The 12,617-nt window shown below is 47.1% G+C and overlaps 1 protein-coding gene across 1 annotated transcript in view; it reads right to left on the reverse strand.

The window, feature by feature from the left end:
• Positions 1-2,903, reverse strand: part of USP33 (ubiquitin specific peptidase 33) — a 49,950-nt gene extending 47,047 nt beyond the window's left edge. The window contains exon 1 of the mRNA XM_069738314.1: positions 2,801-2,903. The gene's annotated coding sequence lies outside the window, so the exon portion shown is untranslated. The remainder of the gene's footprint in view (positions 1-2,800) is intronic.
• Between the last annotated feature and the right edge of the window lie 9,714 nt (positions 2,904-12,617).

Below are 12,617 nucleotides of genomic sequence, written 5' to 3' on the forward strand. Positions count from 1 at the left end.
CAGCCTATATTACTGGGAGAGACACACAGAGCTCACATCCAGCCTATATTACTGGGAGAGACACACAGAGCTCACATCCAGCCTATATTACTGGGAGAGACACAGACCTCACATCCAGCCTATATTACTGGGAGAGACATACAGAACTCACATCCAGCCTATATTACTGGGAGAGACATACAGAACTCACATCCAGCCTATATTACTAGGAGACACACAGAGCTCACATCCAGCCTATATTACTGGGAGAGACACACAGTGCTCACATCCAGCTTATATTACTGGGAGAGACACACAAACCTCACATCCAGCCTATATTAGTGGGAGAGACACACAGACCTCACATCCAGCCTATATTACTGGGAGAGACACACAGAGCTCACATCCAGCCTATATTACTAGGAGACACACAGAGCTCACATCCAGCCTATATTACTGGGAGACACACAGACCTCACATCCAGCCTATATTACTGGGAGACACACAGATCTCACATCCAGCCTATATTACTGGGAGACACACAGACCTCACATCCAGCCTATATTACTGGGAGAGACACAGACCTCACACCCAGCCTATATTACTGGAAGAGACACAGACCTCACATCCAGCCTATATTACTGGGAGAGACATACAGAGCTCACACCCAGCCTATATTACTGGGAGAGACACCGACCTCACACCCAGCCTATATTACTGGGAGAGATACAGACCTCACATCCAGCCTATATTACTGGGAGAGACACACAGAGCTCACATCCAGCCTATATTACTGGGAGAGACACAGACCTCACACCCAGCCTATATTACTGGAAGAGACACAGACCTCACATCCAGCCTATATTACTGGGAGAGACATACAGAGCTCACACCCAGCCCTCACATCCAGCCTATATTACTGGGAGAGACATACAGAGCACACATCCAGGCTATATTACTGGGAGACACACAGAGCTCACACCCACCCTATATTACTGGGAGAGACACACAGACCTCACATCCAGCCTATATTACTGGGAGACACACAGACCTCACATCCAGCCTATATTACTAGGAGACATACTGACCTCACATCCAGCCTATATTACTGGAAGAGACACAGACCTCACATCCAGCCTATATTACTGGGAGACACACAGACCTCACATCCAGCCTATATTACTGGGAGAGACACACAGAGCTCACATCCAGCCTATATTACTGGGAGAGACACACAGAGCTCACATCCAGCCTATATTACTGGGAGAGACACACAGAGCTCACATCCAGCCTATATTACTGGGAGAGACACACAGAGCTCACATCCAGCCTATATTACTGGGAGAGACACACAGAGCTCACATCCAGCCTATATTACTGGGAGAGACACACAGAGCTCACATCCAGCCTATATTACTGGGAGAGACACACAGAGCTCACATCCAGCCTATATTACTGGGAGAGACACACAGAGCTCACATCCAGCCTATATTACTGGGAGAGACACACAGAGCTCACATCCAGCCTATATTACTGGGAGAGACACACAGAGCTCACATCCAGCCTATATTACTGGGAGACACACAGAGCTCACATCCAGCCTATATTACTGGGAGAGACACACAGAGCTCACATCCAGCCTATATTACTGGGAGACACACAGACCTCACATCCAGCCTATATTACTGGTAGAGACACAGACCTCACATCCAGCCTATATTACTGGGAGAGACACACAGACCTCACATCCAGCCTATGTTACTGGGAGAGACACACAGACCTCACATCCAGCCTATATTACTGGGAGATACACAGACCTCACATCCAGCCTATATTACTGGGAGAGACACACAGACCTCACATCCAGCCTTTATTACTGGGAGAGACACACAGAGCTCACATCCAGCCTATATTACTGGGAGAGACACACAGAGCTCACATCCAGCCTAGATTACTGGGAGAGACACACAGACCTCACATCCAGCCTATATTACTGGGAGAGACACAGACCTCACATCCAGCCTTTATTACTGGGAGAGACACACAGTCCTCACATCCAGCCTATATTACTGGGAGAGACACACAGATCTCAATATATATTTCAAGAATTCCCATGCCCACTATGAGACACCCACGGAGACTAACATGCGGTGCATCTTTCCAGTGCACACTATGTCTATTTATCTTGCGGATATGCTCAGTCTCTGCAAGATAAATGTCGCCCGTACAATGTATTGGACGCGGTGACTCCGCACGGTTCAGTGATCACATGCGTTCAATAGCGGCAGCACTTTGGATGGACATGCTCTGCGCCGGTGGCTGACCGTAGGCACCTGCCCTTAGAGCTTCTTCTCCAGTCACATTTTACACTTCATGTAACGCTGCCATCCAGTGGCCAAAACATCATGAAAAATACACAGCAGGGAAATCACGAAACTGTCACCGGGTAACAACCGAGGAGGGAGAAACAGAAGCAAAGCGAGAGCGGGGGGGATATAGTAACCATGGTAACCAGGACACGGTGTATACAGTGTATATAGCCCTGCACAGACTGCGGTGTATACAGTGTATAGAGGACACATGGGGCACAGTATATACACCCCCAGTACACTGTATACAAGTGTGTGTGTGTGTGTGTGTGTGTGTGTGTGTGTGTGTGTGTGTGTGTGTGTGTGTGTGTGTGTGTGTGTGTGTGTCTCCTATAGGAGGTGCAGCACACACACACCCATTACACAGCTGTGCACATATCTCCTGTACAGCCTGCAGGCTATATACACCTGACAGACGGGGTCGCCTGCCGCTCGCCCCGGGCCCCGCTCACCTGCCCCGCTCCCGGCTCCGGCTCCGGTCTCCGCTGTCTGTGGCCCCGGGGCCGCGGCTCTATTCCTCCTTTCGTCTCGGTGTCTGCGGCTTCCGGGGCTGGGCTAAATCACAGCGACACCTGGCGGCCGCCTGAAGGGCCTACACGGAACAGTCACAGCGGCATCTAACGGCCGGTCACAACACTGCATGAGGCAGCGCCGCCTTGTGTCCAGCCGCAGTATTGCTTTTAGCAGACACAGCGCCATCTTGTGGCCTTCCGCAGCACTGCATGATCAATACAGTTTCAGGTACATAAAACGCTTTAACCCCTTAGTGACAGAGCCAATTTGGTACTTAATGACCGAGCCAATTTTTGCAATCCTGACCACTGTCACTTTATGAGGTTATAACTCTGGAACGCTTCAACGGATCCCGCTGATTCTGAGAATGTTTTTTCGTGACATATTGTACTTCATGTTAGTGGTAACATTTCTTCGATATTACTTGCGATTATTTATGAAAAAAAATGGAAATATGGCGAAAATTTTTAAAATTTTGCAATTTTCAAACTTTGTATATTTATGCCCTTAAATCAGAGAGATATGTCACAAAAAATAGTTAATAAATAACATTTCCCACATGTCTACTTTACATCAGCACAATTTTGGAAACAAAATTTTTTTTGTTAGGGAGTCATAAGGGTTAAAAGTTGACCAGCAATTTCTCATTTTTACAACACCATTTTTTTTTTAGGGACCACATCACATTTGAAGTCATTTTGAGGGGTCTATATGATAGAAAATAATGAAGTGTGACACCATTCTAAAAACTACACCCCTCAAGGTTCTCAAAACCACATTCAAGAAGTTTATTAACCCTTTACGTGCTTCACAGGAACTGAAACAATGTGGAAGGAAAAAATGAACATTTAACTTTTTTTTGCAAACCTCTTAATTCAGAACCATTTTTTTTATTTTCACAAGTGTAAAAACAGAAATGTAACCATAAATTTTGTTACGCAATTTCTCCTGAATACGCCAATACCCCATATGTGGGGGTAAACCACTTTTTGGATGCACCGCAGAACTTAGAAGTGAAGGAGCGCCGTTTGACTTTTTCAATGCAGAATTGGCTGGAATTGAGATCGGACGCCATGTCACGTTTAGAGAGCCCCTGATGTGCCTAAACAGTGGAAACTCCCCACAAGTGAACACATTTTGGAAACTAGACCCCTTAAGGAACTTATCTAGATGTGTGGTGAGCACTTTGAACCCCCAAGTGCTTCACAGAAGTTTATAACGTAGAGCCGTGAAAATAAAAAATCGCTTTTGTTTACACAAAAATGATCTTTTCGCCCACAAATTCTTATTTTCACAAGGGTAACAGGAGAAATTAGACCACAAAAGTTGTTGTGCGATTTCTCCTGAATACGTCGATACCCCATATGTGAGGGTAAACCACTGTTTGGGCGCACTGCAGAGCTTGGAAGTGAAGGAGTGCCGTTTTACTTTTTCAATGTAGAATTGGCTGGAATTGAGATTGGACGCCATGTCGTGTTTGGAGAGCCCCTGATGTGCCTAAACAGTGGAAACCCCCCACAAGTGACCCCATTTTGGAAACTAGACCCCTTAAGGAACTTATCTAGATGTGTGGCGAGCACTTTGAACCCCCATGTGCTTCACAGAAGTTTATAATGTAGAGCCGTGAAAAAAAAAATCGCATTTTTTCTACAAAAATGATCTTTTTGCCCACAAATTTTTATTTTCACAAGGGTAACAGGAGAAATTAAACCACTAAAGTTGTTGTGCAATTTCTCCTGAGTACATCGATATCCAATATGTGGGGGTAAACCACTGTCTGGGCGCACCGCAGAGCTTGGAAGAGAAAGAGTGCCGTTTTACTTTTTCAATGTAGAATTGGCTGGAATTGAGATCGGACGCCATGTCGCGTTTGGAGAGCCCCTGATGTGCCTAAACAGTAGAAATCCCCCACAAGTGACCCCATTTTGGAAACTAGACACCCCATGGAACTTATCTAGATGTGTGGTGAGAACCTTGAATGCCCAAGTGCTTCACAGAAGTTTATAATGCAGAGCCGTGAAAATAAAAAAAAATATTTTTTTTTCCACAAAAAAGATATTGTAGCCCCTAAGTTTTTATTTTCACAAGGGTAACAAGAGAAATTGGACCCCAAAAGTTGTTGTCCAATTTGTCCTGAGTATGCTGGTACCCCATATGTGGGGGTAAACCACTGTTTGGGCGCACGGCAGAGCTCGGAAGGAAGGAGCGCCGTTTTGGAATGCAGACTTTGATAGAATGGTCTGTGGGCATTATGTTGCGATTGCAGAGCCCCTGATATACCTAAACTGTAGTAACCCCCCACAAGTGACCCCATTTTAGAAACTAGACCCCCCAAGGAACTTATCTAGATGTGTGGTGAGAACTTTGAATGCCCAAGTGCTTCACAGAAGTTTAGAATGCAGAGTCGTGAAAATAAATTTTTTTTTTTTTTCACAAAAAAGATATTGTAGCCCCCAAGTTTTTATTTTCACAAGGGTAACAAGAGAAATTGGACCCCAGAAGTTGTTGTCCAATTTATCCCGAGTACGCCGATGCCCCATATGTGAGGGTAACCCACTGTTTGGGCGCACGGCAGAGCTCAGAAGGGAGGGAGCACCATTTGACTTTTTGAGCGCAAAATTGGCTGTCGTGTTTGGAGACCCCCTGATATGCCTAAACAGTGGAAACCCCCCAATTCTAGCTCCAACCCTAAACCCAACACACCCCTAACCCTAATCCCAACCTGATCCATAATCCTAATCACTAACCCTAACCATAATCACAACCCTTACCCCAAAACAACCCTAATGTCAACCCTAACCATAACCCTAATCAAAACCCTAAATCCAACACACCCCTAATCCTAATCTCAACCCTAACCTCAAACCTAACCCTAATCCCAATACACCCCTAATCACAACCCTAACCTTAACCCTAATCCCAAACCTAACCCTAATCCCAAGCGTAACCCTAATGCCAACCATAACCCTAATACCAACCCTAATCCAAACCCTAACCCTAATCCCAGCTCTAACCCTAACTTTAGCCCCAACCCTAACCCTAGCCCTAAGGCTACTTTCACACTTGCGTCGTTTGGCATTCCGTCGCAATCCGTCGTTTTGGACAAGAAACGGATCCTGCAAATGTGCCCGCAGGATGCGTTTTTTGCCCATAGACTTGTATTGCCGACGGATCGTGACGGATGGCCACACGTCGCGTCCATCGTGCACTGGATCAGTTGTGTTTTGGCGGAGCGTCGGCACAAAAAACGTTCAATGAAACGTTTTTTTGTACGTCGCATCCGCCATTTCTGACCGCGCATGCGTGGCCGTAACTCCGCCCCCTCCTCCCCAGGACATAGATTGGGCAGCGGATGCGTTGAAAAACTACAGCTGCTGCCCACGTTGTGCACAATTTTCACAACGTGCGTCGGTATGTCGGGCCGACGCATTGCGACGGCCCCGTACCGACGTAAGTGTGAAAGAAGCCTAACCCTAAATTTAGCCCCAACCCTAACCCTAAATTTAGCCCCAACCCAAACCCTATATTTAGCCCCAACCCTAGCCCTAACCCTAACCCTAACCCTACCCCTAACCCTACCCCTAACCCTACCCCTACCCCTAACCCTAACTGTTGTGAATTCTGTGGCAGAGCTCCCTCCTGTGGTCACAAGTGGTACTTCGGCTGATTCTCTCTGGGAGCTTCCGTTTGTGGAGGAAACTGGTACTGCTGCTTCTGAGTTTCCTCCCTCAGGTGATCTGGTGAGGTCGTTAGGTGCTTCTCTACTTAACCCCACCTAATGCTTTGATCCTGGCTTCCTGTCAATGTTCCAGTGTTGGACTTGTGTTTCTCTGGATCATTCCTGTGGCCTGCTGCTCTGCATAGCTAAGTGCTTCTTTGCTATTTGTTGCTATTTTTTCTGTCCAGCTTGTCTATTTGTTTTGCTGGAAGCTCTGGGACGCAAAGGGTGTACCTCCGTGCCGTTAGTTCGGTACGGAGGGTCTTTTTGCCCCTTTGCGTGGTTTTCTTTAGGGTTTTGTGTAGACCGCAAAGTTACCTTTCCTATCCTCGTTCTGTCTAGAATATCGGGCCTCACTTTGCTTAATCTATTTCATCCCTACGTTTGTCTTTTCATCTTACTCACAGTCATTATATGTGGGGGGCTGCCTTTTCTTTTGGGTTATTGTCAGATCACTGTATGTGCTCTGACCTCCATGTCCATTGTGATACTGAATTGCCTTTCATAACAGTACAGGAAGCTCAAAGTACTAATGATTCTCAATAGAGGGAAAAAAGAAGTTCTGAGACCATTTTTTTTTCTTTGCACTGTGTTTTGCCTTTTTTTTCCCCTAGACATTTGGGTGGTTCAGTACACAGGTGTAGCGATGGACATTAGAAGTCTGTCTTCATCTGTGGATCAGCTCTCGGCAAGAGTACAAAAGATTCAAGACACTATTGATCAGAAATCTATGTTAGAACCAAGAATTCCTATTCCTGATTTGTATTTTGGAGATAGAACTAAGTTTCTGAGTTTAAAAAATAATTGGAAGTTATTTCTGGCCTTGAAACCTCGTTCCTCTGGTGATCCAGTTCAACAGGTTTTGATTGTTATTTCTTTTTTGCGTGGCGATCCTCAGGACTGGGCATTTTCTCTTGCGCCAGGAGATCCTGCATTAAGTAATATCAATGCGTTTTTCCTGGCGCTCGGATTGCTGTACGATGAGCCTAATTCAGTGGATCAGGCAGAAAAGAATTTGCTGGCTCTTTGTCAGGGTCAGGATGAGATAGAGGTATATTGTCAGAAATTTAGAAAATGGTCAGTGCTCACTCAATGGAATGAATCTGCGCTGGCAGCTATGTTCAGAAAGGGTCTCTCTGAAGCCCTTAAGGATGTCATGGTGGGATTTCCTATGCCTGCTGGTTTGAATGAGTCTATGTCTTTGGCTATTCAGATCGGTCGACGCTTGCGTGAGCGTAAATCTGTGCACCATTTGGCGGTATTACCTGAGCTTAAACTTGAGCCTATGCAGTGCGATAGGACTTTGACCAGAGTTGAACGGCAAGAACACAGACGTCTGAATGGGATGTGTTTCTACTGTGGTGATTCCACTCATGCTATCTCTGATTGTCCTACGCGCACTAAGCGGTTCGCTAGGTCTGCCACCATTGGTACGGTACAGTCAAAATTTCTTCTGTCCGTTACCTTGATCTGCTCTTTGTCATCGTATTCTGTCATGGCGTTTGTGAATTCAGGCGCTGCCCTGAATTTGATGGACTTGGAGTATGCTAAGCGTTGTGGGTTTTTCTTGGAGCCCTTGCAGTGTCCTATTCCATTGAGAGGTATTGATGCTACGCCTTTGGCCAAGAATAAGCCTCAGTACTGGACCCAGCTGACCATGTGCATGGCTCCTGCACATCAGGAGGATATTCGCTTTCTGGTGTTGCATAATCTGCATGATGTGGTCGTGTTGGGGTTGCCATGGCTACAAGCCCATAATCCAGTATTGGATTGGAAATCCATGTCGGTGTCCAGCTGGGGTTGTCAGGGGGTACATGGTGATGTCCCATTTTTGTCAATTTCGTCATCCACCCCTTCTGAGGTTCCAGAGTTCTTGTCTGATTACCAGGATGTATTTGATGAGCCCAAGTCCGATGCCCTACCTCCGCATAGGGATTGTGATTGTGCTATCAATTTGATTCCTGGTGGTAAATTCCCAAAAGGTCGACTGTTTAATTTATCCGTGCCTGAGCACGCCGCTATGCGCAGTTATGTGAAGGAATCCCTGGAGAAGGGGCATATTCGCCCGTCATCGTCGCCATTAGGAGCAGGGTTCTTTTTTGTAGCCAAAAAGGATGGTTCGCTGAGACCTTGTATAGATTATCGCCTTCTTAATAAGATCACTGTTAAATTTCAGTACCCCTTGCCTTTGTTATCTGATTTGTTTGCTCGGATTAAGGGGGCTAGTTGGTTCACCAAGATTGATCTTCGTGGTGCGTATAATCTGGTGCGAATCAGGCGAGGCGATGAATGGAAAACGGCATTTAATACGCCCGAGGGTCATTTTGAGTATCTAGTTATGCCATTCGGACTTGCCAATGCTCCATCAGTGTTTCAGTCCTTTATGCATGACATCTTCCGAGAGTATCTGGATAAATTCCTGATTGTGTACTTGGATGACATTTTGATCTTCTCGGATGATTGGGAGTCTCATGTGAAACAGGTCAGAACGGTTTTTCAGGTCCTGCGTGCTAACTCTTTGTTTGTGAAAGGATCAAAGTGTCTCTTTGGTGTGCAGAAGGTTTCATTTTTGGGGTTCATCTTTTCCCCTTCTACTATCGAGATGGATCCTGTTAAGGTCCAAGCCATCCATGATTGGACTCAGCCGACATCTCTGAAAAGTCTGCAAAAGTTCCTGGGCTTTGCTAATTTTTATCGTCGCTTCATCTGCAATTTTTCTAGTATTGCCAAACCATTGACCGATTTGACCAAGAAGGGTGCTGATGTGGTCAATTGGTCTTCTGCTGCTGTGGAAGCTTTTCAAGAGTTGAAGCGTCGTTTTTCTTCTGCCCCTGTGTTGTGTCAACCTGATGTTTCTCTTCCGTTCCAGGTCGAGGTTGATGCTTCTGAGATTGGAGCAGGGGCTGTTTTGTCGCAGAGAGGTTCTGATTGTTCAGTGATGAAACCATGCGCTTTTTTTTCCAGGAAGTTTTCGCCTGCTGAGCGGAATTATGATGTGGGCAACCGAGAGTTGCTGGCCATGAAGTGGGCATTCGAGGAGTGGCGTCATTGGCTTGAAGGAGCTAAGCATCGCGTGGTGGTCTTGACTGATCATAAGAACTTGATTTATCTCGAGTCTGCTAAGCGTTTGAATCCTAGACAGGCTCGTTGGTCGCTGTTTTTTGCCCGTTTTGACTTTGTGATTTCGTACCTTCCGGGCTCTAAAAATGTGAATGCTCTGTCTAGGAGTTTTGTGCCCGACTCTCTGGGTTTATCTGAGCCGGCGGGTATCCTCAAGGAAGGAGTAATTGTGTCTGCCATCTCCCCTGATTTGCGGCGGGTGCTGCAAAAATTTCAGGCTAATAAACCTGATCGTTGTCCAGCGGAGAAACTGTTTGTCCCGGATAGGTGGACAAATAAAGTGATCTCTGAGGTTCATTGTTCGGTGTTGTCTGGTCATCCTGGAATCTTTGGTACCAGAGAGTTAGTGGCTAGATCCTTTTGGTGGCCGTCTCTGTCGCGGGATGTGCGTTCTTTTGTGCAGTCCTGTGGGATTTGTGCTCGGGCTAAGCCCTGCTGTTCTCGTGCCAGTGGGTTGCTTTTGCCCTTGCCGGTCCCGAAGAGGCCTTGGACACATATCTCTATGGATTTTATTTCAGATCTTCCTGTCTCTCAAAAGATGTCAGTCATTTGGGTGGTCTGTGATCGCTTTTCTAAGATGGTCCATCTGGTACCCTTGTCCAAGTTGCCTTCCTCCTCTGATTTGGTGCCTTTGTTCTTCCAGCACGTGGTTCGTTTGCATGGCATTCCAGAGAATATTGTTTCTGACAGAGGTTCCCAGTTTGTTTCGAGGTTTTGGCGAGCCTTTTGTGGTAGGATGGGCATTGACTTGTCTTTTTCCTCGGCTTTTCATCCTCAGACTAATGGCCAGACCGAACGAACCAATCAGACCTTGGAAACCTATCTGAGATGCTTTGTTTCTGCCGATCAGGATGACTGGGTGTCCTTTTTGCCTTTGGCTGAGTTCGCCCTTAATAATCGGGCCAGCTCGGCTACCTTGGTTTCGCCATTTTTCTGCAATTCTGGGTTCCATCCTCGTTTCTCTTCAGGACAGGTTGAGTCTTCGGACTGTCCTGGTGTGGATACTGTGGTGGACAGGTTGCAGCAGATTTGGACTCATGTAGTGGACAATTTGACCTTGTCCCAGGAGAAGGCTCAACGTTTCGCTAATCGCAGACGCCGTGTGGGTCCCCGACTTCGTGTTGGGGATCTGGTTTGGTTATCTTCTCGTCATATTCCTATGAAGGTTTCCTCTCCGAAGTTTAAACCTCGTTTCATTGGTCCTTATAGGATTTCTGAGGTTATTAATCCTGTGTCTTTTCGTCTGACCCTCCCAGATTCTTTTTTCATACATAACGTCTTCCATAGGTCATTGTTGCGGAGATACGTGGCACCTATGGTTCCATCTGTTGACCCTCCTGCCCCGGTTTTGGTGGAGGGGGAATTGGAGTATATTGTGGAGAAGATTTTGGATTCTCGTGTTTCAAGACGGAAACTCCAGTATCTGGTTAAATGGAAGGGTTATGCTCAGGAGGATAATTCCTGGGTTTTTGCCTCTGATGTCCATGCTCCCGATGTTGTTCGTGCCTTTCATGTGGCTCATCCTGGTCGGCCTGGGGGCTCTGGTGAGGGTTCGGTGACCCCTCCTCAAGGGGGGGGTACTGTTGTGAATTCTGTGGCAGAGCTCCCTCCTGTGGTCACAAGTGGTACTTCGGCTGATTCTCTCTGGGAGCTTCCGTTTGTGGAGGAAAGTGGTACTGCTGCTTCTGAGTTTCCTCCCTCAGGTGATCTGGTGAGGTCGTTAGGTGCTTCTCTACTTAACCCCACCTAATGCTTTGATTCATGCTTCCTGTCAATGTTCCAGTGTTGGACTTGTGTTTCTCTGGATCATTCCTGTGGCCTGCTGCTCTGCATAGCTAAGTGCTTCTTTGCTATTTGTTGCTATTTTTTCTGTCCAGCTTGTCTATTTGTTTTGCTGGAAGGGTGTACCTCCGTGCCGTTAGTTCGGTACGGAGGGTCTTTTTGCCCCTTTGCGTGGTTTTCTTTAGGGTTTTGTGTAGACCGCAAAGTTATCTTTCCTATCCTCGTTCTGTCTAGAATATCGGGCCTCACTTTGCTTAATCTATTTCATCCCTACGTTTGTCTTTTCATCTTACTCACAGTCATTATATGTGGGGGGCTGCCTTTTCTTTTGGGTTATTGTCAGATCACTGTATGTGCTCTGACCTCCATGTCCATTGTGATACTGAATTGCCTTTCATAACACCTAACCTAACCCTACCCCTAACCTTACCCCTAACCCTACCCCTAACCCTACCCCTAACCCTAACCCTAACCCTAATTTTAGCCCCAACTGCTGTTCTCCTGCCGGCCGGCAGATGGAGACAGATGGCGGGCGCACTGGGCATGCGTCCGCCATGTTCTTCTGCCGGCGGCCAGGAGGAGCAGCAAGAGGATCCAGGGACACAGGTGAGTATTGTAGGGTCCCCGAATCCCCCTATTTCTCTGTCCTCTGATGTGCGATCACATCAGAGGACAGAGAATTACACTTTACTTTTTTTTTTGCGGTCGCCGGTAAACAGTTAATTACCGGCGATCGCAAAACAGGGGTCGGTAAAACCGACCCCGATCATGCTCTTTGGGGTCTCGGCTACCCCCGGCAGCCGAGACCCCAAAGATTCTCCCGGTGCCGGCCGGCGGGCGCACTGCGCATGCGCCCGCCATTTTAAAGATGGCGGCGCCCACCGGGAGACACGAGGAGCATCGGGGGAGCTAGGTGAGTATTGGGGGGCCACCTGGGACCCCTTTTCTCTGTCCTCCGATGTGCGATCACATCGGAGGACAGAGAAATTAAAAAGAGACCGCTTTTTTTTTTTTGCGATTGCCGGTAAACGGTTAATTACCGGCGATCGCAAATGCGGGGTGGGTTAAAAACCCCCCGAATCTTGTTCTCTGGGGTCTCGGCTACCCTCGGCAGCCGAGACCCCGGAGAAAATCGG

This window comes from Ranitomeya imitator, chromosome 8 (assembly GCF_032444005.1).
Source record: "Ranitomeya imitator isolate aRanImi1 chromosome 8, aRanImi1.pri, whole genome shotgun sequence".
Taxonomy (NCBI): domain Eukaryota; kingdom Metazoa; phylum Chordata; class Amphibia; order Anura; family Dendrobatidae; genus Ranitomeya; species Ranitomeya imitator.